Here is an 18,483-nt window from a genome sequence, read left to right as displayed (position 1 = left end):
GATGGATGGATGGATCATGGATGGATGGATGATGGATAGATATTTGGGTGATGAATGGATGGATGGATGGATGGATCATGGATGGATGGATGGATGGTGAATGGATGGATGATGGATGGATGATGGATGGATGATGGATGGATGGTGGATGGATGGTGGATTGATGGTGGATGGATGGATGGATGGATGGATGATGGATGGATGATGGTGGATGGATGGATCATGGATGGATGATGGATAGATGGATGGATGATGAACGGATGGATAGATGGATGGATGGATGGATGGATGCTTGGGTGGATGGATGGATGGATGGATGCTTGGGTGGATGGATGGATGGATGGATGGATGATGGATGGATGGGTGGACAGGCGAATTGTATGAGGTACAAGAGATGAGTGTGACAGCAAGGGCTCTGGGCTGGGAACTAGGAGCCTGAAATTCAGGTCCCTTTTCCACCACTAACCAACCATCTGAGGGATGTCTCTGGGCCTCAGTTTCCCCACCTGTAGAGCCCAGGTGATTCTCAAGAGTCCTCCACACATGACAGTCTGTGATTTTGGAGACAGAAGCAGGGACTCAGGCAAGAAAGCCTACTCATGTAGCCCAGGGGGTGGGGGGAGCTGGCAGCAGGGGGTGTGCGCTACAGGTTAAGAACACAGCCACCAGGAAGGAGAGGCAGGTGTCGGCCTGCCTCTGCCACTTATCTGCTGTCACTCCCCCTCCCTAGACTACAGTTTCAGTGGATGCGTTCCAGGATTCTAGGACTCTGTGAGACTTGTCAGAGGAGCCTAATCTCTAGAGTGAAGAGCCCAGCCCCACCCCTCTCTTACCCCACTTAGGAGGTTAAAGCGACTTGGGAAAAGCACTTATTCTCAGCTCCTGGAATTACCCTTCATTTTCCTGGCAGATAAATGGGGCAAAACAGAAGATACTGATACATTTAAATGGATCAAGGCAGGCGGAAGTTTATAAGATTTGAATACACTTTCTGGCTGCCTTTGAATATTCATTTGCCCAAGGGAGTGTCGGGCAGCCAGATCCCTGGGCCCTGCAGGAGGTTATCTGAGGCTGGGGGGAAGGGAGGCACAAAGACAGGGTTGGCAGGAATCTCTGCTCATCAGGCACTCGGGAGCTCACCGCGGTTCTCCACCAGCTAAAATGTCACAGGCTCAGAGTAAATTCTGGGAGTTGATACACCCCATGGTTACTGTTGCCGTAGCAACAGCCTCCCTGCAACCATGTGTCCCGGCACATCACAGCAGACAAGATAGGTCTAGGAGGTGAAGGATGAGGAACCAGCCCAGGTCTCCAGGGGGCCCCCAGGTTTCTGAAACCTTCCCTGGAATTCCAGAATACACCCTAGGCTCCTCAAGCATCCCTGAGATTCTGAAACAGAGCCCAGAGATCCAGAATGAGCCTGAAATTCCAAAATCTGTCCTTGAATTCCAGAATACTTTCCCCAAGGCCTAGAACACACTCTAGATATCCAAAGGATACCCTTCACTTCTGGCTGTCTTGGCACACTCTGCAGGCAGCTCCCCCAAACTCTAAAACACGCCCCTGAATAAACATGTCCTTAAGTTCTTATCTCCCTCGTGAGTAGATTCTTCCCAGGACCTGGTTTTCTGTCTGAACTGTGAGGACCGTAGAGCACTCAAGGCTCGTGCTGGAGGAGAGGGGCTGGGGACGAGCCTAGGGGTTGAGGAGATTGACCTTGTCCTCCAACCCAAAGTGCAGACCACCCCAGACATGTGGGTACGTGCCAGCCCTCACAGTCAAAGGCAGCTCCCCTGGCCCAGTGCTCCCAGCACTTTCCATGGTGTACCCTGTTCTCTGCAGTGGGGATGAGTCGATGCTGAGTCATCTCTACTCTCTGCCAAGGCCCCTGGGTGACCATCAGCACATTAATCCTGGGCCTTCCAGGAGAGGCCAAGCTGAAGGGCAGCCCAAACGCTCCTCTCTGCCCAGGCAGTCTGAGGTGGGGGATGGGGGGGGCAGCTGAGTGGAGAAGCCTTCCCCTCCTGGCTTTGGGAGGGGTGCGGTGAAAGGATGGGGGTGGGGGGAACGGTAGTCCACAAGCCAGTCCTCCCCACCACCCCTGCCGACACAGTCACCCAGTCCAGATGCCTGAACAACAGCGTCATCCCCGCAAGCTGGTGGGAAACCTCAGACTGCCTCAGTCTGTTCCCTCTTCCTTTCCCACCATGCTGCTCACTGCCTGTCATCCCCACCCTTAGTTCCCTGACCCCATCCTCACTCCACCCCCACCGCCATGGTCCAGGCCCCGTGACTCCGGACCGTCGGCCTTCCCCGTGTCTCCACCTCCACTTCTACCCTCTCAGTTCTGCGGCTCACAGGCAAGGCCGTGACCATCCTGCTGTCCTGCCCAAAGCTGCCGTCCCGCTCCCACACCAAGTGGGAGCGTTCAAGGCCCCCTGACACCTGAGCGTTCGAGGCCCCCTGACACCCGGCCACATCCAGCATTTCCCACTTACGGTCCCGACCTCTGCCAGGCGGGCTGACTCCCCGTTGTTGGAAAAGGCCCAGCCCCCATTCCCAGCCCTCCGTGTCCTCCTCAGAGGCTCTCTGCACCTCTCTGAATCTCCACGCCAGCGTCAAGGGCCACCCCGTCAGAGATGACCGGAACCACTGCTCACTCTGCATCTCTCTGAAACCGCAGCACCGCTTGGCTGTACCACAGTGTTCGGACAGAGTTGGTTATGGATTGTCAGACCTGCCAGGAGCCACAGAGATAATTAAGTCCAAGTGGTTTTCAAACTGGGCTCTGTGGCACCCGAAAGGGGGGCAAGGAGGAGCCTCAAAGACTGTAGGAGGAGCGAGGTCATGAGGGGTGGTCCAGTGCAGAGCATCATTAGCCAGGCTGGCCAGAGAAGGCTCTCTGAGGAAGCAACCTCTGAGCTCACCCCTGAATTGCCAAGGGCCACCTATGTACACATGATTCTAGGAGCAGGATATTCGTGCAAAAAGAAAAGCCAGTGCCAAGGTCCTGAGGCAGAAACAAGCCTGCCATCTTTAAAAAAAAAAAAAAAAAAAAAAAAAACGACAAAAAGTTCAGGGTGATAGTGACCAAGGGCCAGAGCCATCCATCCAAGGTGAAACTTCCAAAGGCCCATTCCTCGTGGGGAAATGACCTGGTCTAATCCTGCTATTTCACAGAAGGAAAACTAAAATGAGTACACCCAGGGATGACTGAGGTCCAGCGGACAAGGGGCGGCAGGGCTGAGACCGGCTCTCAGGTCTCAGGACACTGCCCCAGGCACTGTCACCCCTCGTGGGCAGCACAGGCCTCCCTGGTGTCCACCCCTCATGGCCACTCACCAGCCCCGCTCCTGGTCCCCACCCCGCCCCACCCTGTGCACAGGTGAGGAGCATGAATGAGGTAACGTCTCCCAGGCCTGGGAGCTCCCGGGAGCAAGCAGCCGGCCAAATAAAGGCTTTATTGGATTAGTTAAACATGCATCCTGTGGCCAAGGGCCTCCTGGCACCAGACAGCCTCACAGAGGAAAAAAACAGAGAAGCAGACGATGAAATTAAAAGGCTTTTCATTTCCAGAGCTGAGGCCGACACGTGCAAGTGGGGAAGGCATCTCTCGTGGCTCCTCCCCGCCCTCCTCCCAGAACCCCTGCCCCTGCCTCACCGGCCGGGCTCACGACTCCCACGGTGGCACGGGGCCTGCCAGGCGGCCCTCCTGCAGCACCTGGCCCGGGGCTCAAGGAACCAGAAGGGACTCGGGGAAGGAAGGACACGCGGCAGGTGTCTGAGAGGTCACGTCGTCCACCCCATGGTCTCAGGGCTGGATCACCTCTACTTCAGAAGCCAGCAGGCCCCAAACCTGGAGAGGGTAGGGCAGGTGAGGGCTGGGGAGAAGGAGACACCTAACAGATCTCATTTCTTAAAGGTGCCTGGAGCCCCAGTTTTCCACGGAAGGGGAGAGGGAACCTCTCTGTTTTTCTGCTCCCCCCTCACAGCCTTACTCCAGCCTCCCCAGAGCCTCTGATAGCAGCAAACTCTTTGGGTACAAATACATCCACCCGCACGATATTTTCCCTGCTGTCCCTGGAGAACATCACCTGGTTTCCTTTCAGACCAATCAGGCCACTAAGATATTTGTACGTAAACAAATTTCCCCACCACGATCGATCTGAGAGAGAGAGAGAGAGAGAGAGAGAGAGAGAGAGAAAGAGTGTGTGTGTGTGTGTGTATGTGAAAGTTTGTTAAATGCATGTTCCCAAGGCCAAGGTTATCCCCCTCCTGTCGGTGCCGCCCTTGAGAAAGGGTCTGTGGGAATTGTAAGCACCATAAGGAAACAAGACAGTTTATAGATCACTTCAGAGGAGACCATTTCACTGCTGGCTCTTTTCGATGTTTTTTTTTTTTTCCAACAAACATCTATTGAGCACTTAGTGTGTACAAGGCAATGCGTTAAATATATTTTGTTTCCAAGAGCAAACAAAACAGACCTACCTCCTTTCCTCTGGGAGCTTACATGTCAGGGCTGAGGGACTGGGTGATTCAGTAGATCTATAATCAAATGACCCAGTTCAAGGGGTGCTGGTAAATGAGTCAATGTCAGCCTGCAGGAAGTCTCTGATCGCTGGCTCCACGATTCTTTCTTTGGACATTCTCATCAAGGATGTAATGATGGAGGAGTCCTGGATCCCAGCAAGCTTGGGGTGTTCGTGCACAGATGTTCACAGAGCAGGTGCTCTGTGCCAGATACTGTTCTAGGCACTGAGGACACACCTGTGAACAAGACAGACCAAAACCTCTCCTCATGGGGCTCACATCCTAGTTGAGGGAGAGAGATAATCAACCAATTGATAAGTAAAAGAAAGAGAATATCAGATGCTGGTAGGCACCGTAGAAAAAGTAAAGTGGGGGCTATAGAGTGCTGGAGGGTGAGGGTTACATTTAAATATGATCAGGGAAGGCCTCACTAACAAGACAAAGGAGAGGATGCAGATCAGGCAAGCCGACTAACACAGCATTCTTGAAAACGGGGAAGGGGGTGCCTGGGGGACTCAGTTGGTTGAGCGTCCAACTTCGACTCAGGTCATGATCTCACGGTTCATGGGTTTGGGCCCCGCATCGGGCTCTCAGCTGTCAGTATGGAGCCTGCTTGGGATCCTCTGTCTCCCTCTGTCTCAGCCCCTCCCCTGCTCACATGCTCTCTCTCTCTCAAAAATAAATAAACATTTTAAAAATATAATAAAAAGAAATGGGGGAAGCATGTGCAAAGGTCCTGGGGTGGGAGTGTGCCTGGCATGTTCATGAAGAAGCAAGGCCAGTGTGACTGGACCAGAGTGATAGAGGGACGTGGGGCAGTAGATGAGATCAGAAGGAAAACAAGAAGAGGCCATTGCAGGAATCCACATGGCCAGTGGAGGTGCTCAGTGGGACACGCTAAGGAGTGGTTAAAACATGGGCTCTATCACCAGGTTGCTGGGATCAAGATTCACCTTGCATAGGTTACTTTAACTCTGTGCCTCCATTTCCTCATCTTAAGACAGGCAGAATAAGAGAATCTCCCTCCTGGGGTGGTGTGAGAATTAAATGAATTAACATTCATGAGAGTGGTCAGTACATAATCAGGCATTTAACTGTCAGAGTGCCCTGGCCAACGCCACCTTAACCTGATAGTCAAATAGTCAAGGTTCACATCACCGGTGATGTTGTGCGCCCCAATGTGATGGGACAGAGAAGGGCACTTCTCTGTGTATGCTTTCCAGAACCCCATAACTTCAGCCTCGTCATGAGAACAGCAGACAAACCCAAATTAGGGGGCGTTTTACAAAGCATCTGGCCATTACTTCTCAACACTTTCAAGGTCACAAAAAGCAAGGAAAGGCTGAGAAACTGTCACAGACCAGAGGATGTGGAAGAGATGGGACAGCCCATGCAGTGTGCGATCCTAGAACAGCAAAAGGACATTAGCGGAAAAACCGGCGAAACCCTAAGGAAGTCCGGGGCTGGGTGAATCATCAAGTACCAGTGTTGGTCTCTCTCAGTTTGACAAGCCTATCGTAGTCATGTAAGATGTTAACGACAGGGAAAACGAGATAAGGGGGCAGAAATCTCAGCTCATAATTAAACAACCCAAGGACCGGACTGGCAACTTTATATTATTTGTTCAACAAACGCCCAGAAGAGGGGCATCAGACTGACTCCACCTAATTCTACAGGACCCCCAGGGGAGAAAAAGGGGCCAAGCAAGGAAGTGGGGCGTGGGGAGGAGAGGTTCCCTAACAACCCGGGTTCTTCATCCCTGAAAAGGGTGCTGCTTCCCCACTGTGGGAAAGGCTCCAAAAGAGCCTGGAGAACCCCTTGCCCTGGGGACCAGATTCTACCCCATCCAAGGGGGAGGCTGCAGGCAACCTGGGCAGCTCCGGTCCCCACCGGAACATCTCCATCTCTGGTAGATCTCCAAGTCCGCTCCAGCCATTTCACGGGGTGGCCCCAGGTCACCCTCTCCTGTCCCGTCCCCGACAGACCCAGCAGCTGGCAGAGGCTAGCTGCTCAAACCCTTTACTGTTGACACATGCACCCATCACTGCACATCATCACTGTCAGCCATTCAACTAAGTCCTGCGCAATATGGCAAAGGGCATGCGAAATAGTTCGGGAGGCAGGTCTTGGAGGGGTCGGATCTCAGCAGTGCCCCCTGGGAAGTGTGTGACCAGTCTGGGGCCCCCTACCCTCTCTGAGCCTGTCTCCTCATCCAAAAGTGGGCAGAGTAGTAGAACGTACTTCAGGATCAGTGTAACTGGTCGTTAAAAGAGAACTATAGGGGCGTCTGGGTGGCTCAGTCGGTTGAGCATCTGACTTCGGCTCAGGTCATGATCTCGCAGTTTGTGAGTTCGAGCCCTGTGTCAGGTTTGCTGCTGTTGGCCTGTGAGCACAGAGCCCACTTTGGCTCCTCTGTACCCCCTCTCTCTGCCTCTCCCAAAAATAAATAAATATTTTTTAAAAGATAACTATAATAATTATTCTTATGTGGTAAGCGTTGCACCGGACGCAAAAGGGGCACAAAGTTGAATAGACCTGACCCTGACATCTTCTTGGAGGGAAGTCAGGCATTTAATAGTTAATTATAATACAGGACAGAAGTTCTACTGGAAATGCCTACTCGGTCACAGAGTGCCCAGGCAAGGCCCCCAGCCCCATATCTCAAGGCTTCAAGAAAGGAATTGTAGGATCTCCTCCTCAGAAGTTAAGGATCTTAGCTTAGTGTGGAGTTGAAAACCTGCCAAAGAAGACTGGCATGTGAAATCTGTAGGCCTTGATTAGAGACAAACTCTTTTTGGCTTTTTAAAAGCACAACAAAAATAAAGACGCCTTCCTCCTCTCCCTTATGCACGTGCCCCGGCAGCCCTGCCCGCCTCGGCTCCTGCGGCAGCTGTGGTCCTGGGGGCATCCCAGATGCCACTCATCTGCTGCCCTCTGCCCTGCTGCTATGCCAGGAAAGGCCTCAGTGGCCCCAGTGATGACTGTCCCCAGCTTGGCCAGCAGGTAACTTCTCAATGCGCCAGGGCCAGGCCGTTTGGAGGCCAACACTGAGTGTAGACAGGCGAATCTGCCTAAATGGCAGAGGGCCAAGCTGGGGGGCCAGGGACTCAGCTGGCTGCCCTGGGCACCAGGAGGAAGTCAGGGGGAGGCACCTGCTGTTGGTGGGGTGCGGAACCGGTGGGCCAGGGCCGGGGATGCCTGGCTCATAAGAATAGCAATTTCTATCACGTGCCTTCTCTGTGCCAGGCAATGTAAAGCGATTTCATTGACTCATTGAATCCTCATGGGATGAAGGACGATTTTTCTCCCCATTTTGTAGATAAAGGAATTGAGGCCCAGAGAGTTGAGAAACTTGGCCATGTCACACAGCTAGTGAGTGGCAGAGCTTGACGTCCAGTTCAGGCCCCCATTTTAAGCACAACCCGACCCCCAGGGTCTACACAACTCTGACAAAGCAGGCAAGGAACACCTGACTCTGCCCTGGGCAGTCCTGGGGGGCTTCCCTGAGGTGGCATCATTGGAGCTGGATCTTGCAGGACTCTCTCGGGCGAGACCTGAGGACGTCCAGGTATAGATGGCAAACGGAACACACACAAACATCTTGGTTCCCCCCACCCCTTGAATGCTGAAAAAATAGCAAAGAGGCTTCTTTAAATGCTTGAAGATATGAGCCCACAGGATGGGGAGAATGGGGGAGGGGACAACGGCAACAAAATTTTAGGAGCTGAAAAATGAATGGGCAATTGAGGAAAAGGAATCAGGAAGAAAAAAAAAATCCCCCGAAGACTCAGGGATTAACCACATAGGTGCCTCTGGAAGTTGGGGTAAAGAGCAGTTCAAGTTAAGATTCCTTGAAAGGCTGTTTAAGAAGCTGCTATCACCCCGGACCCCAGACACCTACAGACTGAGGGACACCAGGTACAGCGTACAGGATGGTACTCTCCTGACGACACGGAGGTTCCGCATATACGAGCAGGCTAGATGTCAAGACCTAACCCTCTTGTACCACTCTGATGACACACTCACACCCTCTAGGCAGACAACTGGAAGAACTTTTTCTGGGAAACATGATGCACCAAGCAGAAAAGACCCAGATCAACCCTAGATGCCAACAGTGGAGGTTTTCCAACCAAATAGCACTGACAGATCACCCTGCGAGGAAGCCCACAGTCCACAAGACCTACCCACGTACTCAGAGCTTCCAATCAGCTCCTACTTTACTATTTTTAAATATGCACAGATACCAAAGGTTTGCCAGGCATCTGAAGAATGCCTTTAACCTGAAAGATAAAAATAAAACAAACACAAAACACCAACTTGAAAAAACCTGTCTTAATATCATCATGAGACATGCATAGGTGGAATTAAACTAGGATTCTCATTTTGAAAAAGAGAGAGAGACAAAGCATGAAATAAAAAAGCTTTTCACAATGAAAAGTATAATGGAAAAAGGAAAAAGGAAAAATTGGAAAATAAGATTTATCTTTTCCAGAGTGACAGATAAGGAAAAAAAAAAAAAGGAGAGAAAATAAAAGAAAATTGGAGAACTTGTCCAGGAGTTCCATCTTCAATTAATAACAATTCTATAAAGAATAGAAAAATGTGTAGGAGAGACAATGTGTAGGAATCATCAATAAAATAGATTGAGAAAATTTGACAGATCAAAAAAATCTTTCTAAATTTCAAGGACTCACATCACAGAGGTTCCAGTGCAATAAATAAAAATAGACCCACACCAAGGCATATCATCATGAAATGTCACTATCCTGGGACCTCAGAGAAGATCCTCTAAGATTCCAGATTGAAAAGATAAGGAATGAGAACAGTGTCCTTCTCCTGGAACAGGTAATAGAGCAAAACCTTCAAATGTTCTAGAGAAAAATAATTTCCAACCTGCAATTCTATACCTAGCCTAACAGCCAATCAAGGAGGAGGGTAGAATGAAGCCATTTTCAGATGTCCAAAATCTCCAAAACTTAACATCCCATGGACCTTTTCCCAGGAGCTACTGGTGGATGTGCTCCACTGAAACCAAGGAATCAACCAAGAGAAAAGAAGACATGAAATACAGGGAGGTGAGATCCAACACAAGACAGAGACAGAGGAATCCTCTGGACTGATAGCAAAGGATCCGAGGATGACACCCATACAACAGGTGCAGAAAGCAACCCGCCCAGGGGAAGCAGGTCACAGGTTCTGGAAGACTTCTTCAGGAGACGAAACTGATAGGAAATTGATGCATTCAAATGTGTCCAGAGGAGATTCACATTATTGGCCAAGAGTTTGGAGTTTACTTAGTTATGAGTACAAGCAAATAAAGATTTTTTTTTAAAGACAATTGGTAACTCCAGGGAAAACAAAAACTTGCACAGAAAAGGGGGACAGTGATAGCATTACGGGGAGGATAGGAGACCAGAAGAGCAAGGTCGTGGGGCACGGAGCAAAGAGAGCTAAATCCTCAATTTATGTAGCAAAGGATCAGATAGCTGGGCTTCCACTCTGGCATGGCAATGTGAAGAGCTCTGCAGATATGTTTCCCAGGGAAACTGCTGAAAATTATTTTAAAACAACCATTTAAAGTCTGTGGAAATGGTCCTAAGGGCACACAGCAAATGAAGAAACATTCATTTAAGAAAACCTAATAAAACTCTATAAAAGCAGCAAGAGTCTGCAGCATTTGAACTATGATCTGCTTCCTCCTTCTCTCTCAGCTCAGCATTATGAAAACGCCACTCCAGATGGGTGTAGTCAATAGCACAGGGCTCTCTCTGTCCCGGCTTCTGGTGGGAGACCCACAGTATCTTCCAGGAAGGGCAGAATATCAGTATATCTCATCCTGCCTCAGCTTACTGTTGCAGAGACTAAGTCTAGGTGCATGCAGCTAAGAGGTGGGGGCTCCCCTCTTCTTCCCAGCCCCCACCAGGGGGATCAGAGCTCTGCCTTGTGCCCTGCATGCTGGGGCCCTAATCACCCTCATCTTGGCTCATTCATAAAGCAGAATTTCCATGCCAGGAGAAGCAAACTGAGAAGACCAGAGGCCACAGCCAGCCCCTACTCCATCAAGTGCCCAGCTCCTAAAGGAGGGATGTCACTCACGAGAGGAGAGTGCCACTATTTCCACACTAAGTTCCAGAGACCTGGCTCAGAGACCTTGCCCAAAGGGAGAAACAGACCACAAATAGTTGCAAAACTTATCTCAGAAGCACTGAATTCGTTTGCAAACACGGTCTGGGGAAGATAAAGTTTAAGTACGCTATCAAAACCAATAGAGATTGCTGTGAAAAACACATGAGGAGACCAGTGGGTTCATTTGACATTTCAGTGATACCATAAACTGACCAGTTTATCAGAGAGAACCATGGAAGGAGACAGATAAAAAGAGCCCTCTTCGGATCAGAACAAAATCTCGAACAATGACCTCAAAAATTATATCCTCAAAGGAGACTGGAATTGTTATCATATATTATTTAAGAAGTTCAATTTCCATCAAAAAAATTTACAAGTTATACATAGAAACAAGAGATTTTGGCCCACACACAAGAAAACAAACTGTCTGTGAGAGTAACCAGATGTCAGATTTAATAAAGAATTCTAAGTAGCTATTATAAATATTTTCAAATAACTAGAGAAAGCCATGCTTAAAGAACTAAAAGAAGATATGGTGACACTGTCTCATCAAATAGAGAGCATAAAAAAAGGGGCAGAATTATTTTTTAATGGAAATTCTGGAGCTGAAAAGTACAATAATCAAAATGAAAATTTCACTAGAAGGGCTCAACAGTTGATTTGAACTGGCAGAAGAAATAACTAGCAGACTTGAAGATATATTGATAGAGATAATGCAATCCAAAGAACAGACAGAAAAAAGCACAAAAGAAGACGAGCTTTAGGGAAATGGGGAACTCTATTAAGTCCACCAATGCGTGTATAATGGGAGTACCAGAAACAGAAGAGACAAAGACATGAGCAGAAAAAAATTCAAGTGATGGCTGCAAACATCCCAAAGTATGAAAAACTTTAATCTGTAGATTCAAGAAGTTCAAAAAACTCCAAGAAGGATAAATGCAAAGTAGGAAAAAATGCTGAAAATCAAAGAGGAGGAAATCTCCAAGACAGTGAGAGAAAAGTGATCACTTACAAGGGAACTCAGTAAGATTAAGACTGACTTCTCAACAGAAACAATGGGGCTAGAAGGCAGTTGGGAAAACATATTTAAAGTGCTTAAAAATACTGCCAGTCAAAAGCCCTATATCCAGAAAAACTATCTTTCAAAAAAGAAGAAATAAAGACAACCCCAGTATTACCAAAGCAGAAAGAGAAATCACAAGATTATAGACCAAATACATTCTCTGAATATAAATGCAAAATCCTCAATAAAATGCTAGCAAACCAAATCCATCAATGTGTAAAAAGAATTATACACCATGATTAAGTGAGATGACGTAACCCAGGAGCGCAAGATTGGTTTAACATCTAAAAATCAGGGGTACCTGGATGGCTCAGTTAAGCCTCTGACTTTGGCTCAGGTCATGATCTCACAGTTTGTGAGTTTGAGCCCTGCATCAGGCTCTGTGCTGACAGCTCAGAGCCTGGAGCCTGCTTGGGATTCTGTGTCTCCCTCTCTCTCTGCCCCTCCCCCACTTGCGCTCGTGCTCTCTCTCTCTCTCTCTCTCTCTCTCTCTCAAAAATAAACAAACATTTATAAATTTTTTTAAAAACATCTGAAAATCGGGGCGCCTGGGTGGCGCAGTCGGTTAAGCGTCCGACTTCAGCCAGGTCACGATCTCGCGGTCCGTGAGTTCGAGCCCCGCGACGATCTCGCGGTCCGTGAGTTCGAGCCCCGCGTCAGGCTCTGGGCTGATGGCTCGGAGCCTGGAGCCTGTTTCCGATTCTGTGTCTCCCTCTCTCTCTGACCCTTCCCCGTTCATGCTCTGTCTCTCTCTGTCCCAAAAATAAATAAAAAACGTTGAAAAAAAAATTAAAAAAAAAAATCTGAAAATCAATTAATGTCATACATCATATCAATAGAAGTTTGTAAAGTCACATTATTACTTCAATAAACACAGAAAAGGCACTTGACAAAATCGAACACCCTCTCGTGATTAAAAAAAAAAAAAACACTCAACAAACTAGGAATAGAAGGAAATCTTTCAACTCGATGAAGGGCATCTATGAAAACTCCACAATTAATATCATATTTAATGGTGAAATACCGGATTCCTAGTCTCCTAAAATTGGGAGCAAGACAAAGATATTCACTCTCACCACTTCTATTCAACAGTGTGCTGGAGGTCCCAGCCAGGGCACTTAGACAAGGAAAAGAAAGAAGCAAAATACCTCTATTTACAGATGATATGATCATATATATACATAGATAGATATAGATATAGATATAGATATAGATATAGATATATATTCTACTCCTGAAATCATTATCGCACTATATGCTAACTTGGGTGTAAATAAATAAATAAGAATAAAATAAAATAAAATAAAATAAAGAATAGAAAAAATTAGAGAAAACCTAAGAAAAACACAAGACATGGTATGTTTATGGACTATAAAACTTAATATTATTAAGATGGCAATATCTCCCAAACTGATCTACAGACTCATTAATATAGGCAAAGGATCTGAATAGTCATTTCTCCAAAGAAAACATACAAATGTCCAAAAACACTTGAAAATATGATCAACGATATTAGTCATCATGGAAATACAAACCAAAACTTCAGTGTGATGGCATTTCACACCCACTAGGACAGCTATTACCAAACAGGCAGATAATGACAAGCGCTGATGAGGATATGGAAAAATTGGAAATCTCAAACACTGCTCATGGGAATGTAAAATGATGCGATCACTCTAGAAGAGAATCTCAAAAGTTTAAACTATTGTCCTATGACCCAGCAATTCTGTTCCTAGGTATAACATACTCGACAGAAATGAAAACTTATGTCCACACAAAAATTTGTACACAAATATTCACAGCAGCATTATTCATAATAACTAAAAGGGAGAAAGAACCCAAATGTCCAACAACTGACGAATGGACAAACAAAATGTGGTATATCATCTAATGGAACATAATTGGGCTACAAAAAGGAACAAAGGACTGACCCATGCTACAACGTGGATGAACCTTGAAAACATTACGCTAAGCGAAAGAAGCCAGACACAAAAGGCCACATGCTGTATGACCCATTTATGTGAAACGTCCAGAATAGAGAAAACAGAGACAGAGAGTAGATTTGTGGCTGTTTAGGACTAGAAGCGATGGGGCAAACCTTGACTGTGTGGCACCTGCAAACCTCTTTTCTGGCAAGGAGTTCACAGTAGCTTTTCTCAGGGTCCCTAAGAGGGAGTCAAGACCAGCTCTCCTCATGTCACAGATGGGTAGACTGAGGCAACCTATAGTAAAAAGACCCTCCACGAGCAGCCGCCTGGAGCCCAGGGTCCTGACCCTCAGTCCTCCCCTGGATGCGGTGAGGCTGGCTTCGCCTCCTGGTCCACTTGGGCCCCCTCTTATCCACATTTGAGATCCAGCATGATGATGCCACTACCGGGAAGTCCTCTCCATGTCTGCTTTATTTTTAGATGCTATAAGACTGTTGGGGAAGAAGAAAAAAATCCATTTTCCTGTTCAGAAACATGGACGTCCCTTTGATCACGCCACCTCCCCTGTCACAAAAGGGCCACTGTGCCTTCTCCTTCGCAATCCTGTTGCTCCAGGACCGGACTTGCACCCCTCTCCTCCAGGTGCCCGGCCCTGCCCGCTCTCCAGCTCATCTCAGACCCCACTCCTTCCCACCCCCCTCCACCACACAGAACAGCCTGGAAGCCATCCTGTTCCTCCTCCCTCAGGGCCTCCGCACATGCTGTTCCTCCTGCCTGGAAGACCCTTCCCTCCTGTCTCCCTTGTGACTAAGCCCAGCTTCCTTTACAACTGAACCTGAGGGGCATCTGGGTGGCTCAGTGAGTTAAGCAGCCGACTTCAGCTCAGGTCATGATCTTGCGGTCTGAGAGTTCGAGCCCCATGTCATGCTCTGTGCTGACAGCTCAGAGCCTGGAGCCTGCTTCGGATTGTGTCTTCGTCTCTCTCTGCCCCTCCCCTGCTTGCTCTTTGGCTCTCTTTCTCTCAAAAATAATAAACATTAAAAAAAAAAAAAAGAACTGAACTTGAATGTCAGACTGGATCAGGCTCCTTGATCCTCGTGCCCAAGGCATCCTGAACTTTTCTTTCATAACGCGTTACACACATTTATAATGACTCAAGAATTTATAAAAATTTTCAAATGCCTTGTCAATTATGTATAATCATTTAATCCCGGGGCGCCTGGGTGGCTCAGTAGGTTAAGCATCCGACTTTGCTCAGGTCATGATCTTGCAGTTCATGATTTCGAGCCCCACATCAGGCTCTGTGCTGACAGCTCGGAGCCTGGAGCCCGCTTGGGATTCTGTCTCCTTCTCTCTCCGCCCCTCCCCCACTCAAGCTGTCTCTGTCTCAAAAATAAACACTTAAAAATTTTTTTTAATAATTTCACCCTGCTAGGTTGAAAGCTTCCTGACGATAAGCCCTGTGTCCTCCTTGTTCCCAGTTGTCCCCAGTGCCTAGCAGAGTTCCTAGAACTTAGTAGGTGCCCAATTAACATTTGTTGACTGGCTGACCTACTAAGGCAACGGAAAGCTCCCACTTGAGGGCCCGTATGTTACTCTGTCCTGTCCTCACTACTGAGGTGGCATTGGTTGCCCCTATTTTGCAGAGGAGAAAACAAAAATCAAAACCCTGTAGCTCGGAGAGGTGATGGAACTTGCCCAAGGTCACACCGGGCCGGAGGAAGTGAGAGGGCTGGATGGACACCCAGGCTTCTTCCCTCCGGGTGGCAAGGGAACACCCACTCCCCCTCCAAAACTCCCTCTAGTTAAGGTTGTTAGGGACAGGTCATGATGACAGTCTCTGCCACTGGGGGCAGCCCAGACCTGCCCCAGGCTCCAAACAGAGTAAAATCAGCCCAGCTCTTCTGAGGACCCAGTTGCTGTGGGGCTTCCTGCACGTTGTCACCCACCCGGTCCAGGCGCCCAGAGCCCAACCGAGGCAGGTAAATCAAGGGCGACCACGGCGCCTCGGCGCCCTCTAGTGGTGGCAGGAGAGAGCGTCTATGGGGAGAGAGGAGGATGGGAGGGAGGGTAGGTGGCCGGGAAGGGGGAGGGGAGAGGGGAGAAGAGAAGGAGAGACAGTTGAGGCTAAGGAACAGGAGCCAGAGGAGACCGGCAGGGCATTTGTCTCGGCTCCAGAGCCCCCCCCCCCCCGCAACCGTCTCTCTGCCAGTTGCCCCTCTGGATTTCTCCCCCCCGGCTCAGCCCAGGCCCTGGGGCTGCCCCCCCCTCGAGACCCCCACAGTCACAGGGACGAAGGCCCCAGGTCTACCCAGCCTCCCCCAATGCCTCCCCCCAAATCCCAGCAGCTGCAGTTGCCATGGTACCAGCACCCCCACCCCACCCCCACCCTGACACAGAAGGAGAGTCCCGAACGTGCACGGAGCCAGCTCATTTCCCGCCCCCCACTTCGGGGTAATTAGTGCAAATTAAATTTCACACCCCTTCTCCTGAGCAGTCAGAGCTCCCCGGAACGGATGCCCACGATTCATGGGGGGAACATAACTCTCCTCGCAGCGTGCAGACGTGAGAGAACATTTCTCAGCCGTTGAGTTCTCGCGCTTCCCCCAAGTCGCCCAGGCCGGGCTCCGACACACGTGCACGTGCTGCTCCGGGGTGGGGGCGAACCCAAGAGACGGTGGGAGGGGGGGACCGGAGCCCCATTCCCGGCCGCACCCCTCACCCAGACTTTCCTCGCTCTGGCTCTAAAACCACAAGGATGGGCCAACTCATGGTAGAAAGGAAAGCGAGGGATCAGCAAGGCCTCAGAAACGCAAATGCACATGCACATTCACAGGCCTGCTTCCTTCTGCCACCTGTGCCCTCCCAGAGGGCCCCAGAGTTCAGAGCCCCCACCCCCACCCCCACCCTCGCCTGGTTTAAGGCTCTGTCCGCTCCCCTTCTAGGCCTTTTGGCTAAGATGAAGTGTAAGGCTCTGTCCACTGTCAAATTCTCTTAACAAGGGGCCCACATTTCATTTCGCACTGATTTCTGCCAATTTTGTAGCCAGGCCTCCTCCCTGTGTGCCTTCATTTGCACGTAAGTATCTGGATAAGCCCACAAACACAGCACAAATAATCCCACTCCACGCTTTTCAGGTGCTTCCTACACTTTAACCCCGTTTAATCCTTGCAACAGCCCATTGAGGTCACTGTTTCATACAGTGCTCCTTGAACTTCTGGGACTTTCGAGTCCGGGGATCGTGTGAAAAGGTGGGTTCCGAGTCAGCGGGTCTGGGGTAGGGCCTGTGACTCTGCATTTATAGGAAGGTTCCAGGGGAGGCCGATACCACCGGAGGGTCATTTGAGAGGCAAGGGCATAGTCAAGGCTGGAGGGCCTGTCCCCCGGCCGCTTCAGGCTGCAACGGGCTCCCATCGGCCCCCTTCTCTGGAACGCTGCCCTCAGCCAACCCAAGTTGCCTCACCGGAAAATGCCACGAGATTATTTCCTCCTCCAGGTGAAGGGTTGGGGACACACAGCCAGGGACTGACTGGCAAGATCTTGCCTCCTTCCCTGGGGTGGGCCAATATCATACCAGCTGCGGATGAACCCGCCTCTCAGCTTGGTGCCTGGCCACCTCCAGTGCTACCTGCTTCCCTCACTCCCTTACAGACTCTCCCAAAATAAGTCACTTGCGTAAGAATGCCTGTCTGGAGGCTTCTAAGGGCACCCTCCCCAGCCAGGGAGATAACTGGTTTTTTCCTCATTTTATTGATGAACAGATTGGCCAAGGGGTTAACTTGCCCGGGATGCATAAGCGACAGACTGAAAATTCAAACAGGCAGCCAGGTTCCACGACATGATGCTGCCTCAGGATGCGTGTATACACCGTAAACCCACATTTGCACTCACATACATACACTCTTGTGAATGCACCTGTTCGTGTATCTATGCGCATAGCGTATTCTGCATGATATTGACACCCCAGTGCACATACACGGATATTGCTTCCTTCTAACATCTACTCACACACGTGCACCTACCCCTGATGTCTACCTCCCCAAAGACACAGATGTGCAGATTCGTTCATTCGCTCAGTGAGCAAATGAATTATTTCACATGTACCTGGACATCGGTCCATCAGATCCTGGCTCAGCCATCACCACCTCCCAGAGCTCTCCCTGTCTCTCTGAGATTAGGTCTGGAGTGCCTTCTCCCAGCTCCCTCAGCTGCCATCCTCACCCCTGTTCACAGGCCTGTCTCCCCAGCTGGTCTGAGGGCTCCCCTAGAGTGGGACACCTGGTACAAGGAGGGGACTATAGCAGGCACTCAGTACATCTTCACTGAAGTGAACTTCACTGGCTCTGCCATTTACCAGTCATCTGGCGTCAGAGGAGTCTCTTCCGTTTCTGGAACTCAGTTTCCTCGCTTCCCAGGGAGGGGACACCGTGGGGACCTGTAGTGGATGGGCCCCTGTCCGGTCTCAAGGAAGGCACTAAAGATCTCCTCAAGGAAAGAAAGGGACATTGAGTAAAAATTTGAGGGAAGATGAGGATTTAGCCAGGAGAAGAGGGAAAAGGAGATCTCCAGGCAAATGGAACAGCGTGTGCAAAGGCTCAGAGGTAAGGGAATGTGGCTTTTTCAAGAAGAAACTCATTTAAAGGAGAAACGCATATGTCCTCAGTGCGGTGGGGAGAATTCTCCATGAGGAGGCAAGACTGATGCTGAGGGGCCACTGTTTGGATTTTATCTTGGGAGCAGTGAAGAACCATTGAAAATGTTAACGATGACATCTGACCTGAGTTTTTCCAAGGGCACCCAGACTGCTATGAAGAGACTAAGCTAAGGCAGTGGGGG

General features: G+C 49.4%; 1 long non-coding RNA gene across 1 annotated transcript in view; it reads right to left on the bottom strand.

Moving 5' to 3' along the window:
* LOC125913021 (uncharacterized) overlaps positions 1 to 16,526 on the bottom strand; it is a 41,729-nt gene extending 25,203 nt beyond the window's left edge. The window contains exons 1-2 of the long non-coding RNA XR_007454906.1: positions 16,129 to 16,526; positions 4,489 to 4,767 (exon numbers count right to left, since the gene is read on the bottom strand). This is a non-coding gene — a long non-coding RNA (uncharacterized LOC125913021). The remainder of the gene's footprint in view (positions 1 to 4,488; positions 4,768 to 16,128) is intronic.
* Between the last annotated feature and the right edge of the window lie 1,957 nt (positions 16,527 to 18,483).

The sequence above is a fragment of the Panthera uncia genome, assembly GCF_023721935.1.
Source record: "Panthera uncia isolate 11264 chromosome C1 unlocalized genomic scaffold, Puncia_PCG_1.0 HiC_scaffold_4, whole genome shotgun sequence".
Classification (NCBI taxonomy): Eukaryota; Metazoa; Chordata; class Mammalia; order Carnivora; family Felidae; genus Panthera; species Panthera uncia.
This window is presented reverse-complemented; position numbering and strand designations above follow the sequence as displayed.